This window comes from Schistocerca piceifrons, chromosome 1 (assembly GCF_021461385.2).
Source record: "Schistocerca piceifrons isolate TAMUIC-IGC-003096 chromosome 1, iqSchPice1.1, whole genome shotgun sequence".
In the NCBI taxonomy this organism is placed as follows: domain Eukaryota; kingdom Metazoa; phylum Arthropoda; class Insecta; order Orthoptera; family Acrididae; genus Schistocerca; species Schistocerca piceifrons.
Genome location: NC_060138.1, coordinates 233,549,180 through 233,564,928, shown reverse-complemented (window position 1 = coordinate 233,564,928; position 15,749 = coordinate 233,549,180). Strand labels below are relative to the sequence as shown.

The window sequence follows — 15,749 nt, the reverse complement described above, 5'->3', positions numbered from 1 at the left end:
CGAGATACGGACATAAGTTACACTATCATTATTGGGATATGGATGTAATAAGAGACTTTATACTACGTACATGTGAACATCACGTTTCGAGTGCATGTTGTAAATAGTCGAGAAGCCCTCACGAATAACGATGTTTTAATCGGCTCGTCGCGACGAGAAACAGCATTTCAGTGGTTGCATACACACTATCAGCATTAATAAACTAATAATACAATAGGCAACACAAATGAAGTAGTGGTCAGTAATGTTTCGAAAGTATGAGTATCCTGAAAGAGTGTGGTGATTTGATATATTTAATTTGTTGAAATGTATTGCTGATAAAGACAGGTATAATTAATTTTATCCGTATTTTGTAGCTTCAAACGCGACTGTACTCAGTACACTCGAGGTATGAATTTTTTAATTTTCAGTCACAATTTTTCGTGTTTTATTCAGTACACGATGCATTTCAGACCATGTGGGTCCATCTTCAGGTATAATTCGTCTTAATAGACGATTTATTTGTTCTCTTGAATGAGATGAAATGCATATTCCAAATAATCCAAGAAAAGCGTTTTTAACGTTTTAGTAACAGTGTAAGTTTTTTCCTTCATGTTTGTAAAACATGTGCTTGCGAATGTGCCTCTTGAATGAAGTGATATGCTTGAAAACGGTGGAGGATTTTTGCAGCAGCTACTGCGACATAATTCTGAAACAGTGTCTCATTAAGCAAGTAATTGGCGACCAGAGAGCTCAATAACTTACGAAAGGCCTCATTGTGTCGGTTTGTGGTAACATAAGAGAAGAAATTTCATGTTTATTTTCGTACTAGGAAACTCTTGTTTCACTAGCTGACGATAACCCTTACAGAATTACAGTCACTGGAATGAAAAAAAGAAAATAGAAAGTACAACTTCAGTTATTTTGCCACAGATAAGAAAGATCAATGTGTTTACGATCTGGCAAAGGACTCTCCTCCTTGTGTGCCATCATTCGCCAAAACCTCGTTTCGATGTCTCGAGCGGTTTACGAGATATGAAGGATGCTGTGAATATTTCATTCCCGCGGGCGTGAGACCGCAAGTGAACGCACTACATAGGATCCATTTTCCCGAGATCGGACACATACAGAGACCTCCTTCGACGTCTAAGGAAACATTCAGTATGTTAGCTAAATTTCACACGCAGAAACATATGGTGTAATACGCACCAAACGCAAAATCAGAGCGACCCCTATTTTTCATTGCAAACATTTCGAATTTTGGGTAGCGTCTTACTAAAATGTGTATATCACAATAAGTGTGACCGTTAGCGAGATGATGGGCACTTTGCCACGAAGCTGACATATAACGCTACTAGTAAGGCAAATATTGTCACTGAATAGTTTCTGTAAAATCGTTTGAGAAAGATTTCAGGGTGATTTGGTTCTGCCAGTTCGGATCGTCGGCAGTCGCCGCGTGCATAGCATGTGTACGCGTCTCAATATGCGCAGGGCCAGCGCGACATGTGCTGAACGGGCGCGACGCGCTGTAGTGTCGTGTCGCATCACACGTGCTATACGCGTCTCAATTTGAGCTCAGTCTTTCCACGCGAGCTGTGATTTATTTTATTACGATAACACAAGTCAACAACGGTTTTGGTACAGACAAAGTACATATAAAACTTAATTCTATATTGTAATGTGATTTAAAATGTGAAATCAGAAAGTGTCCATCACGTCAGGATAAAAAGTTATGACCTGCAAGTCATCTAACATAGTTGAATTTACTGTATAATTTTTAAATGGTTTGTGTTTGAAATGAGTGTGATAAAAGTTAGTTTTGTTCTTAAATCTAATATGAACAACTTTTTAAATGTAATATGTAACATCAGTGTATTTTACTTTGGGTATTTAAACCCTCCAGTCACATACATCTGCTTACTCTTCCTTCTATACTACCTAAAGTCTTTGACCTTTTGTTTTCTTTTTCAGGAATTGAAAAAAAAAATGGTTCAAATGGCTCTGAGCACTACGGGACTTCACTTCTGAGGTCATCAGTCCCCTAGAACTTAGAACTACTTAAACCTAACTAACCTAAGGACATCACACACATCCATGCCCGAGGCAGGATTCGAACCTGCGACCGTAGCGGTCGCGCGGTTCCGGACTGTAGCGTCTATAACCGCTCGGCGACTCCGGCCGGCTCAGGAATTGATCTGGCTAAATTCTTCGACAGAAGAATGTTTTGTAGGCATTGAATACACAACATGAAGAAATCAAAACGTGGATGTACAAACCATCCCGATTCATTTTGTTGTATATGTGGTGAGCTCACGACAAGGAAACAAAGACGACCTATTTCTAACTTACTGAAGACGTCGCATCATTTATACTTCAAATGCCAACTGGGAGATCACGTAACTTACACCAGGTGCTGAAGGGAAAAAAAGAGCACTTATCATTTGACATACCAATGATCTGACGAGTGTCTCGAAATGATGTTGATAATTGCTTCTTCTGTTTGACTAATGTAACTGGCTTTTCATCAAAGAATAAGGAGAATATTAAGTACCTTAACCTCCCCTTAGCAATTAGACCTGTTCCCCACGGTGAAGACCTGCCAGTTCCAACTCCTCACTAGTGTGGGAAGAAGTTCCTTATTCTGATCATGAATCTATAAACGCTGAGGAAGCACAATGTCAATCAAGTGAAGAGGAACAAAGCCCACATTTAATTACACAAGCAGACTTGAATGACTTAGTTCGTGATTTATACTTATCCAAGGAGCATGCGGAAATGTTATCTTCACGTCTTAAGGAATAGAAACAAGAATTACTCACTTTAGGCAACGTAATAAAGATCTGATGACATATTACCGTATGATGGGCAACGTTTGTGCTTGTAGTGACGTAGTAGCATTAATGAAACTTCTGGTTACCTTCCACTCGGAAAGTGGGTGCACTCAGCCATTGTTATGTGACTTATAAATTATAGAGTGCAGCAATCAGTCGCTATTTTTTAGATTTTATTGCGCAAATCCAGATTTCGGCTAGTAGCTAGCCATTCTTCATGCACTATTTTCTATTCTCAATGCTTGTAAGTCCCTATTGTTCGGGCGTCAGTCACAGTTCTTTGAATAGTGGTTTTTCTGTGTCCTTTGTCTTTGGGACAGCCGTGCAAGAGATAAAAATTTACAGTTAAACAATGGCCACCACGAAAGAAATTGGCCCCAAAGAGAGAAAATGTGAAATACGTACCTATGGTGGATTCTGAAAATGTTTTCCTTCCCCCACTGCATATTAAGCTCGTCCTTACGAAGAGCCGGCCGGGGTGGCCGAGCGGTTCTAGGCGCTACAGTCTGGAACCCGGCGACCGCTACGGTCGCAGGTTCGAATCCTGCCTCGGGCATGGATGGGTGTGATGTCCTTAGGTTAGTTAGGTTTAAGTAGTTCTAAGTTCTAGGGGACTGATGACCTCAGCAATTAAGTCCCATAGTGCTCAGAGCCATTTGAACCATTTGAACCTTACGAAGAATTTTGTCAAGGGGATGGGCAAAAATTCTAATGGTTTTATGTATCTACGTGAAGTATTCCCTGAATTAAGTGACGCCAAATTGAAAGAGGGGATTTTTATTTGGCCACAAATTAGGAAGCTAATACATGATAAGAACTTCGAAGAAAACTTAGTCAGTTAGAACTTGTAGCCTGGCGTTCTTTTAAGAATGTCGTTGAAGGTTTCCTAGGGAATACAAGAGCAGAAAACAGGGACATATTAGTGGGAACTTTTTTAGAGAACTATAAAAATCTTGGATGCAGTATGTCACTAAAAATGCACTTCCTTCATTCACATTTAGATTTGTTCCCTACCAATTTGGGAGCGGTTGGTGACGAACACAGGAAAAGGATCCATCAGGATACTTTGCGAATGGAGAGCCGCTATAAAGGTAGATGGAACCCTTCAATGTTAAGTGACTACTGTTGGTTTATGAAGCGTGAAGGATATATATCCCAGAGAAGGAAGCTGCCATCAAAAAGACTCAACCCTCCACCATCAACATCATAGTCGAGCAAATGAATGTTGCAATTTTTCTTAGAAAAATGTACATTAGGCGCAGGACATTGGAGTAAGATAGTTTTATGGCATTAATTATGTTATATATCATCTAAATTTAGTGTAGTCCACCCTAGTCCCTGGTTTTAGATATAGGCATTTAAAAAACTCCGTAATAAAAAATGGAGGGAGATGGCGAAAATCTAACTGCATTTGCAGATTCAGCAAGTCCAAAGTTAGGTCCATCAAGCTTTATCACTGTACCTGAAAAAAAGTTTTTGTTGTTGTTGTTGTGTAGTGCAATCATTTCTCGCTATGTAGGCAGGCGCCAACAAAAAATTTTCACACTCTGAGTAGAAAGTTGGTGACTGAAATTTCGTGAAAAGATTCTGCCACAACGAGAAACTCCTTTGTTTTAATGATTGCCACACGAATTCGCGTATCGGTGGCTCTGTCTTCCGTATTTCGAGATTATACAGAACGAGCTACCCTTCTTTCAAGTTTTTCGATGTTCCGTCAATCCTATTTCATGCGGATCGCACACTACACGACAATACTCCAGAAGAGGGCGAGCAAGACTAGTGTAAACAGTCTCTTTAGTAGACCTGTTTTATTTTCTAAGCGTTCTTCCAATAAATCGTAGTCTTTGGTTTGCTTTTTCCACGACATCGTGATCGTTCCAGTTTAAGTTATTCGTACTTTTAATCGGTATGTGTTTGAATTTACAGCCTTTAGATTTGTGATTTATCGTTTAACTTAAATTCAGATATCTTGTTTAAATTTGAGCCATCTACAGTCTTCCATCTGTTGGTTGATTGCTGAGAATCTGAGCTTCATTTACGAAACATGCTGTGTGAAAGAGTGCATTGCGATTTATTGTGGAATACTATTCGAGTATGTGGGACACATACCAAGATGAAATTGCAGGGAAGACTGCAAGTGCAAAGGAGTGGATAGTTTGGATGGCTACCAGTTGTAGGTGTGTTTTTTGAGTGCTTTTCATAAATCTTGACTGATTTAATCCTGCACGCAGATACCGTGGATCATCTCGCAAATAAATTAGTTATGATTTCTCATGAGCGTGTTTCGGGTTTGACTGTACCTCTGTTGTCTCCAAAAATATTGCATCCATCACACTGTTTGCAGTTATCAACAATGTAGCACAGGAAACAAAAAAAAGATATTTGTAAGAACTTCTAGAGAAATCAAGAGACAACGCTTGATACAACTCTGGCCTGGTTGAGCCAGCTTCCCAGAAACGAGCTACCTGCTAAAAAGAGAACGAAATATTTCGAAGTACGCATCTGACACACAGCTCTTCCATTATCCATCAGATGTAAGAGATTATTAACCGATAGAAGAGTAGTTATAACAATACCCATGTTGGCTTTGAATTTCGTTCTTGTTTCGTCGAAATCGATAAGCTATTATCTGCACAGAGACGGTTGTTAATGCAAAGAAGATAGTTAGTTCTTATTTACAGGGAAGCTCTCTTCTAGTTATCGGTAAGAAAATGGTTCAAATGGCTCTGAGCACTATGGGACTTAACAGCTGAGGTCATCAGTCCCACAGAACTTAGAACTACTTAAGCCTAAGTGACCTAAGGACATCACACATATCCATGCCCGAAGCAGGATTCGAACCTGCGACCGTAGCGGTCGCGCGGTTCCAGACTGAAGATTTTCTCTGCCTCGTGATGACTGGGTGTTGTGTGATGTCCTTAGGTTAGTTAGGTTTAAGTAGTTCTAAGTTCTAGGGGACTGATGACCATAGATGTTAAGTCCCATAGTGCTCAGAGCCATCTGAACCATTTTGAACCAGACTGAAGCGCATAGAACCGCTCGGCCACACCGGTCGGCTATCGGTAACGAATTTACCAAGAACCAAAGGATATTCAAAAACAAAATACCTCACAAACACGATGCCCCTTTTGTGTAAATCACCAAACTCAGAGCCTGAATGAAGTAATCAGTGCTACTGTTGTTCGAAACTAGTGTACTTTCGCCTTGAAAATAAATTAATCACTGCATTTATATTTCAGGTATCGCAAAGTGGATATAGTAATCCATTATCGGCAAGGAGAAAACGCATCACTTTAGTAAGAAATCACGTCAATATAACAGCATAAAGTAACGATACCAGCTCTTCTCTTCAGCAGTCCTCGTGACAAGCACTACGGCCACCAGAGTGGATTAGTGTCATTCGTGTTTGGTGTTGTTACCAGTTCTGGTTGATTATATAAGAGGCGTGAACAGCGCCAGATGCTGAGTGATCGCTGTTGGGGCATTTGGATGTGACAGTTGCCCGATGTTGGGCTGAATAGGAACGTGAGAGCATGGATGCATGTTACCAAGGTTCCGGTCCATCACGCCTGACCACCGCATTGAACAATCGCCATATTGTGCACCAAGCACATCGTAACGTCTTCACGTCTGTGCCGTCATCCTCCGGTAGCTGAGTACTCAGCGTGACAGAATGTCAGTCCTAAGGGCCCGGGTTCGATTCCGAACTGGGTCGAAGATCTTCTCCGCTCAGGGACTGGGTGTTATGTTGTCCTAATCATCATCCTTTCATCCCCATCGACGTGCAAGTTGCGACGTGCAAGTGGCGTAAAATCGAAAGACTTGCACCCGGCTAACGGCCTACCCGACGGGAGGCGCTAGTCACACGACACGTCTGTGCCTGCCATCCGAGAACAAGTAATGGACTTCCTGCAGCACCCTGTGTCGCCCAGCACCGTTGGTCGAAAACTAGCTGCGTCTGGAGTGATGTGACCGGGAAGCGTGGGCTGCTGATGAATGCCGTCGCACTGTGTTCGCGGTTCTGTACTATCCCGGCTGTTCATCATTTGTGAATATGGCGGTGATCTTGGGAGAGCTCTCATTCTTCCAGTGTTTTTGGAGAGACAACCGTGTTACTCCTCACTTCATGGCGTGTGCGGTCATCGGTATGACTTCAGGTCACGACAGGCAGTAATTGAGAGAACTGACAGTACAACGAAACATCACGGCCACTCTGCGTCCTCATGTGTTACCTGTCACGTGACAGTATCATGGTGCGATGTTTCAACATGACAACGCTCGTCCACACGTGAAACGTATCTGTATGAACTCCTGGCGTAATACTGAGGTAGTCACTCACGTAGCCAGCAAGATCCCTGGACTTGTCCCCGATAGAACATTTGTTAGAACATCTCGGACGTCAATTTTGTCCCACAGCCAGTTTCCAGGATGTCAACGACCAGTTACAACGATTGTCATCCATCTTGACTCAGGAGGACGATACAGTGGCTTTATGACGCCCTTCCCAGCCGAATCAGTGGATGCATCCAAGACAGAGGGGGTGCAGCGTTGTACTCATACGTGGGCTCATACTACCAAGTTCTTTGCAAATTTTATTTGATTTTGTAATCACTGAGATAACAGCACCCACCCTTTCTCAACCTGTGCTCTTTCGTTTCTTCCTCCCTTTCTGGCTGCTTCACTTTTTTCATGTACTGTGGTTATAACCATCGAATATTAATTTGTCATCAGGTCTATTCTTAACATATTTGCCCAGAGTGTAGTCTTGTACGGAAACGAAACGTGGGGGGTAACTACTTAACACAAGAAAAGAAGCTTTTGAAATTTAAAGCTACAGGAGAACGCCGAAGAACGGATGGATAAATCGGAAAAGAAATGAAGAGGTACCGAATCGATTCCAGAACAGAACATTTTCTCACAGTTTGACTGAAAGCAGGGATCGATTGATTGGGCACATCCTGAGACATCAAGGGATCATCAGATTGGTTATAAAGGTAAAAGTGGGTGGGAGAGGGGGGGGGGGAGGTTAAAACTGTAGAGGGAGATCAAGGCTTGATTACAGTAAACACGTTCACACGGAAGCATGTTGCTGCAATTACTCATATGAAGGCTCTTGCAAATCATAGACGAGAGTGGAGAACCGCATGAAACCAATCTTTGGACTGGAAACCACAACAAAAAGTATTAGTTTCGTCACTGGGACCGTACTAAGAGTTGTAAGCGACTAATCGCATGGACGACATCGGTGACACCTAATCTGTCAACCTACAGTAGCTTACTAGTCTGCGCGTGGCAGTAGTGATAGAAGGGGGGGGGGGGGGGGGTAGACAAAATAGCTCGCGGCACTTTTAAGGAAGGAAGATTAGGGCTTTGCGTCTCATCGAGGACAGGGTCATTAGTGAGAGTCTGAAAGGACTAGGCTACTTTGTCGCCAATGTACTGCATTGCATTGCAAACCTATCCACAGTGTTGATGGTGATAGATACTTTAGGCCCGTCAGTCCCTTTGGAGCTCATCGAGAGTATTGGGCTGTGTACCGGCATCGAGTTTCACACTCTTCCTTCTCTCGTCATCATACGACACAAGCAATGCGCTGAACTCGATCACAATCACCTGTACTCAGCATGTATCCTTAACGGCACAAAACTCACAATTCGGGAAGTAAAGGCGCCATTGAGTGCGAAACGAGACAGAAGTTTCTGTTCCTCATATCCTCCTAACCACACAGTAATTTCAAAATTTGTTATATAAATTAGGTGTAGTGAAGGTCAGTGGGCATTGTGTCAGGCTGGACTTCATCTAGTCCAGCTGGGCTCTTGGTTAGATGATGTCGTAAGGTGCACTTACCTTCACATCACAAAACAGATACATAAAGTACTTTAAAATTATGGATATCATTGTAAAATTCTGTTATCTGCCAGACGATGACGTGCGGTAGAAAAGCGTTGCATAACAATAAAGATTTTTAGCAGTGTGATGGCTACACGTTAACTGTGGTTACAAGTTTGTGTGACCTCCACTGGGGCGCCACCGTGATGCCGAAAAACCTGAACTGCCCAACACTAGGGTAGTCGCCGTCTTTTCCGCCAAAGCCTGCTTAAAAACTTAAAAGATTCACACTTGATTATGGAGTGGACAGGGAAGGAACGCTGATCCACGGTTCACTCAGAAGAAGCCTCTGCCATGCACTTACAATCGTTTGCACCGAACACACACAGATGTAGACAGTCTCGCTTGGTGCAACATCCACCTATAGCGCAAATGTCAGTCGAGAAGCAAGGCTAAGTAGCGATACGTACGGCTGTATTCCTCCGCCAGAGCTGGGACAGTGGCTAGGGAGCTGGAGCGGCGCAGGAGAGGCTGCCTGGACTGTGTGCCAGCGAGTCGCCGACTGACGACAAGAGGCATAACAACCGACGGTTATTGAGTTCCCGGAGCAAGTGCCTTCAGTGAGCCCCCACTCCAACTCCTCCGCGACTCCCCCTTTTCCCACCTCACCAAAACATGGCTCATACCTTGCTTCTCACACCCCCTCCTTTCACCACATTACGTCATCGCCCTGGCAGCGTTCCCCCCAATTGGATTAAAAGGTAAAGTAAGCACGAGAAACCTACTTCACGTTTCATTCTTTGGTAAAATGAAATATTACCTTAATTTTTGTTTCTGATTCTCTGATGTATCTATATCCATACATATATTCTGCAAGCCACTGTGAAGTGCATGTCAGAGGGCACTAACACGGTATACGGTTTTCTTCCTGTTTCAGTCGTCTACGGAACGCACTGTAAGAGTGAGCTCTAACTCTCTAATCTTGTCTTCACTACCCCTACGGGAGCGATACCTAGGGTCATGAACGTTATCACCAGATTCTTCATTTGAAGCTCTGTAAGTGAGCAGGATAATTGGGCCTGTATTGAAGGGTCTCCCAATTCAGGTTTTTCAACATTTCCGTGACGTTTTCCCTTGACTCAAACAAACCGAAGTCTTCCACCTGCATTACCAATGATTACGCCTATGTGATCATTCAGTATTGGTACAATGCGTTACTCGCAGGCCTCTGTATGAGTTGTGACTAGGGTTGCCAGATTAAATTTGCAAAAATTACCAAACACAGCCTGGTGAAAGGATTTACTGAACGAAGGGCTGATGGTGGCTGCAATATAACAGTAAACATTAAAATTTATATTTCTCATTGCCAGTTACAGATTTCAACAAATTTCTGTTACATATAATTTTTTGGTTAAAGTCGTTGCATGTTGTAAAATCCAAATTACAGCCTCATCGACAATGAATTTGTTTTTAGCGTCAGACTATGAAAGCTTCATATGACTGAAGACTCTTTCCACATAGGTATTGTTGCATGGAAGCATCATTATCCTTTTTATTATTTGTGTTAGGCGTTTCGAAAACGTTTCCCACGGAAACAAGTTTGCGGACGTAGAAGCTGGACTTCGTTATTGTTCCAAAGTTTTATTTAGCATTCGAATCTCTTAGTATTAACTATCTCTATAAATGTCTTCTTCAATGCCCACCACATTTGACGCTTGTACATGTTTTCCGTATGTAGGAGTTATTTTCCTGTATCCACGTACTGAAAATCGTAAAAGGTGAGTTTTAGCAGTTAAACCACTTTTTATGATAATCTTCGGCTCCTTGGGAGTCTGCGAGAGCTTCATTCTTGAATTTATTACACTCAGCCTCATTTAGTTTTAACATTTCTTTATTAGCTTTTTCTTTTTATATGATTCAATATCCTCTTCTAACATGACCATAATATTACAAATTCCTACATGATTTATGTATTTGGATTCCAGAACTTTAATTCGTTTTTGAAATAAATTTAATGAATGATGTACAAAAGAAATGTAGTTGCAGCAGTAGAATGGAGAGAAAGGAAGAGACAGATAACGACTAATCAAGGTCACGAATGCAGTGCGCGCCGGTTGGCAGCTGCTAACCAATTGTTTGTCGACCTCAATTTGCGGTTCAATAACTATATTAGTGATATGAATGGAATTCAAAATATACGAAACAATCATGCTACTGTACCGAACACCGGACACTTGGCTGAAATAACGAACACTTCTGTAAGAAACCGACTACCTGGCAACCCAGGCTGTAACTCATTGATGTGATCATAGGACACTACCTTTTTTTCTGTTTTGTGAACATTTAAAAAAATTAAGTATGAATAATAACACCTACACCTTCAGTAATAATTTTTGGCGTGTTTTATCGAATCACACGATGCATTTCGAATCCTGTGGGTCCACCAAAAGGCGAAAATCGTTTCAGTACATTACTTACAGTACTTATGCTCTTGAATGAGGTGAGGTGAAATGTGTGTTCCTGTTGTGAGAGGATTATATGTTACATTTCGAAATTTGTGGATCAAATAACAGGAAACATGGTGAGAGCAATGAAAGACTTACTGAAAAGTCCTCGAAGAACATTTTTAACGTTGTAATGTCAGCAGAAGTTGATTGATCCATTCTGTAATTGCCGTTGCCTGAAAAAATTCGAGGTACGACCGGGACCTTTCGGTACGCGCCTTACCGCTATACTACAGGCTCCATTCTCAGGATAGTTCAAGCGCCCAAACACTTAACTGTAAGCCAGACATATATGTGGAAGCATTTTGTGCAAGTATGAACAAATTCCCTCAGCTCCACACAGTCCATGCATGCTTGTACAAGCATCAGTTTTGTGCTTTGGGTGGGTGAAGCTTGGACGACGATGACGATTTGCTATTTTTGACCGGCCTTACTATGATTGATAAAAAAAGGAAAAGAAGGAGAAAACAAGACATGTGGTATAACGATGGTTAATAAAAACAGAAACTTATTCCCACAATACGTTACTCTGTGGAATGAAGATTTATACATATAATTGGTATAATTATTTCAGTAATAATGGAGTAAAGTATTTGAACTGCATATTGATCGAAAAACTATTGATTAAAAACCAGTGCACGATCATGAAAGAACAAAACCACACAGAGGACTGGTAGCACTATTTGAAGACTCGTAAGGCGAAGGGGTTTTGAAGCCTGAAACATGCTTCTATACACATCTTAATATTCGAGTGTTGACTTCTGTACCTCGTCTCTTCCTACCCTAAATTAACAAATATCTTGCAATTGTCCCCTCCCCCTGTAGTTCGTTCTGTGAAAGTTTATCTTTTTACTAACAACCTGTCTGCCAATGAGGCGGCGAACTGCTTTGTATTTTATTGTCATAATTACAGTTAGCACTGTGATACTGTAGTCTTTAGTAGTGTAAAGTAATTTCACTGTATTGCACATCAATGAAGATACACATTTCTGACTTCATCCCAGTATGAACCACACAGGCCCCATTTAGGCGCAGGTTATCTAGACATCAAAAAAAGAAAAATGAAAAGTGTCTTTATTTAACTGTGGTATGGCTCGAGTAATAGTCGTACAATACATAGATCTATTTATTTTTATGGATTTATTTGGCTGTGTTTCTTCACTGGGCAGCAGACAGAATTAAGTCAGCATTTGTTCAACTCTCAAACCGCTCGCTGCCTCGCAGCAACTTCCCAGGCCGTGCCGGCGAACTCCTCATTATATTTGAGCCTGCGAAATCGCTGTTAAGATTTTTAAAAGAATAGGTAACAAAACTTTGGGAATTTGAAGTGAGTTCGATTTCACGGGAAGTCGATTCCTTTCATACCTCATTTCATCGAATCCGGAACCCACAAAATCTTTTAGTTCCTGTCGCCGGACGTGGATTCTTGAGCTCTTGAAGATGAGAAAAAGTATTTTCATTAGACCTTGACGGTCCAGATGTTTGTTATGAAGCTGATTTATGTGAAGTAAAAGCTTTTTCCGTACATTCACTGGCCTTGTATTGAGTGTGAAGCGGAACTAAGAGCAGAAATCATTGTAGAACGACTGGAAAATCGAAAAACGTGCTCCATCTGTGATCCAAAAAAGGAGAGGGAGACTCCTTATGTTTGCCATTATTGCAAGAGGCCAATTTTCCTTGAATACTCTACAAAAATTGGAGCTAGTGCAATGAAAACTTCTGAGAAGCAAACAAGAAGGCAAAAAATTAATGGTGTAATTTTTATTTTTTGAAATGTTTCACGAGAGTTCATTATGTCTATAAGCAGCTATAAAAACGAGGCTGTGAGATAACCAATAAAAAGCACAGCAAAAAGTAAATTTAGTGTGCAGGGTATTTGAGTTTTTATAGCATCAGCAATATAGTGTTATGTTACGAGCATGTTGTGCAGTTTTCTGTTTGAAGGTTTTTTTTGTTATTATTATTATTTATTTTATGACCTTCATTGGACCACTCTAGTCATAAATACAAAGTTGTAAACAAGTTTAGGTAATATAATTATTAGAGTCTATTCTTATATGAAGGGTGTTTTGCTCTTCTGTCTGCTCAATATTTCTTCATTCTTTCAGATATTTTCTTTCTTTCTCCATCTGAGACCCCTCTTTCTGTACTCCTTTTATTGATTTTCATTTGTAGTCTGGTTTGCTGGTCTTGCAGTATTCTGGTTTTCTCTGTCTTGTTTTTTAGGTCATCTACTGTAATTCGGAGTTCTTTTATATCTTCCTTAATTTCTATGATCCATTTAATGTCGCTCTTGCTATTCCACAATTTTTGTATTATTTTTTTACTAATTCTATTTTCTGGAGTTCTCATCAGATGTCCAAAGAATGAGATGCGTTTCTTCGTGATCGTGCCCATGACTAGTTCTATTTTCTTATATACTGTTTCATTTGATGCTATTCTCCAATGTCCATTTATTTTATACTGTTTATTTATACATGTCCTAATTATTCTTCAGTATTCTGACAATTTCTGCTGTATTAGTTGTTTTGAAGACAGTTTCAGCTGCACACGTTATATCTGGTTGTGTAACTGTTTTATAGTGTTTTAATTTTGCATCTATAGATAGGCTTTTTTTGTTGTATGTAGTTCTGGTAATGTAATTTGCGTAGTTCAGTTTTTTTATTCTATTCTGCCATTATGGCTTCTCATTTCTGTTTAAAAGAATTTCTTTCATTAAAATAAACTTTAAAATTCATTTGAATATATTTTTGTACGGTTCTAATGTAACCTTATACATAAACAACACTATTGTTTCACCGAAATTGCTGAATATAATTTCTAGGACTTTTTAAATGCAGCCTTGTCAGACCGCACCTAGGGCAGAATGTGACCAAAAAGACCTGGGAAGCTAAGGGTCTGTCAAGCGTCGAGCAGCTGGTTAGATTAGATTAGATTAATACTAGTTCCATGGATCATGAATACGATATTTCGTAATGATGTGGAACGAGTCAAATTTTCCAATACATGAAATAATTTAGTTAATTTAACAACATAATTAAGTTAATATAACAATGTTTTTTATTTTTGTTTTTTTTTAAATTTTTTATAATTTTTTGTTTTTTTCTTTTTTTCTTAATTTATATCTAAAAATTCCTCTATGGAGTAGAAGGAGTTGTCATTCAGAAATTCTTTTAATTTCTTCTTAAATGCTTGTTGGTTATCTGTCAGACTTTTGATACTATTTGGTAAGTGATTGGTTGGTTGGTTGGTTTGGGGAAGGAGACCAGACAGCGTGGTCATCGGTCTCATCGGATTAGGGAAGGATGGGGAAGGAAGTCGGCCGTGCCCTTTCAGAGGAACCATCCCGGCATTTGCCTGGAGTGATTTAGGGAAATCACGGAAAACCTAAATCAGGATGGCCGGACCCGGGATTGAACCGTCGTCCTTCCGAATGCGAGTCCAGTGTCTAACCACTGCGCCACCTCGCTCGTTTTGGTAAGTGACCAAAGACTTTAGTGGCAGTATAATTTACCCCTTTCTGTGCCAAAGTTAGATTTAGTCTTGAGTAGTGAAGATCACCCTTTCTCCTAGTATTGTAGTTATGCACACTGCTATTACTTTTGAATTGGGTTTGGTTGTTAATATCAAATTTCATTAGAGAGTATATATACCGAGAAGCTACTGTGAATATCCCTAGATCCTTAAATAAATGTCTGCAGGATTATCTTGGGTGGACTCCTGCTATTATTCTGATTACACGCTTTTGTGCAATAAATACTTTATTCCTCAGTGATGAATTACCCCAAAATATTATGCCATATGCAAGCAATGAGTGAAAATAGGCGTAGTAAGCTAATTTACTAAGACGTTTATCACCAAAATTTCCAATGACCCTTATTGCATAAGTAGCTGAACTCAAACGTTTCAGCAGATCATCAATGTGTTTCCCCCAATTTAATCTCTCATCAATGGACGCACCTAAAAGTTTTGAAAATTCTACCTTAGCTATATGCTTCTGATTAAGGTCTGTATTTATTAATGGCGTCATACCATTTACTGTACGGAACTGTATGTACTGTGTCTTATCAAAATTCAGTGAGAGTCCGTTTACAATAGGGTGACCAAATTATTTTCGATGAAAACCAGGACACATTCACCCGGGTACCATTGGACACCTCATTCCACATGTACCCAGGTTTCTTAATTTTAAATATTAATGTTTTGTTGATACATTTTGTTAACCCGATTATTATAACTAATAAGAGGATACAAAAGATTGATATAATCTAGATTGTCTGTATAATTAATGACACATTTATTTTTCTCAAGATCAAACATTTCGATAGTATTCATACAAAACCTTGAAATTTCGTCAGATGTTTCATTAGGTAGGGAACTCACCTTCAAAAGTTTGGTCTGAATTCCCTGATTAATATCGAAAAACTAAACAACAAACGGAAATATTTTAGTGGCCTTATGATTGCTAGCATCAGTGGATATCCCGTAGAAAGAAGACTTTTTGATGTATTCAAGGCTTTCCTTTACACTCTGGGGAGCAATAACTCCTTTCACTAAGGCCGACACTTTAGTTCTTGCTGAACTTAACTTTTTTTGCAATGGAAGA

At 40.2% G+C, this 15,749-nt stretch overlaps 1 protein-coding gene across 2 annotated transcripts in view; it reads right to left on the bottom strand.

The window, feature by feature from the left end:
- Nucleotides 1–15,749, bottom strand: part of LOC124787315 (TNF receptor-associated factor 4) — a 419,684-nt gene that overhangs the window by 144,556 nt on the left and 259,379 nt on the right. Inside the window, exon 1 of one of the 2 annotated variants that reach the window (XM_047254332.1) lies at nt 9,110–9,151. The exons of the other annotated variant lie outside the window; for it this stretch is intronic. The gene's annotated coding sequence lies outside the window, so the exon portion shown is untranslated. Of the gene's footprint in view, nt 1–9,109; nt 9,152–15,749 lie in introns of those variants that run through there. 2 annotated transcript variants of the gene reach the window in all.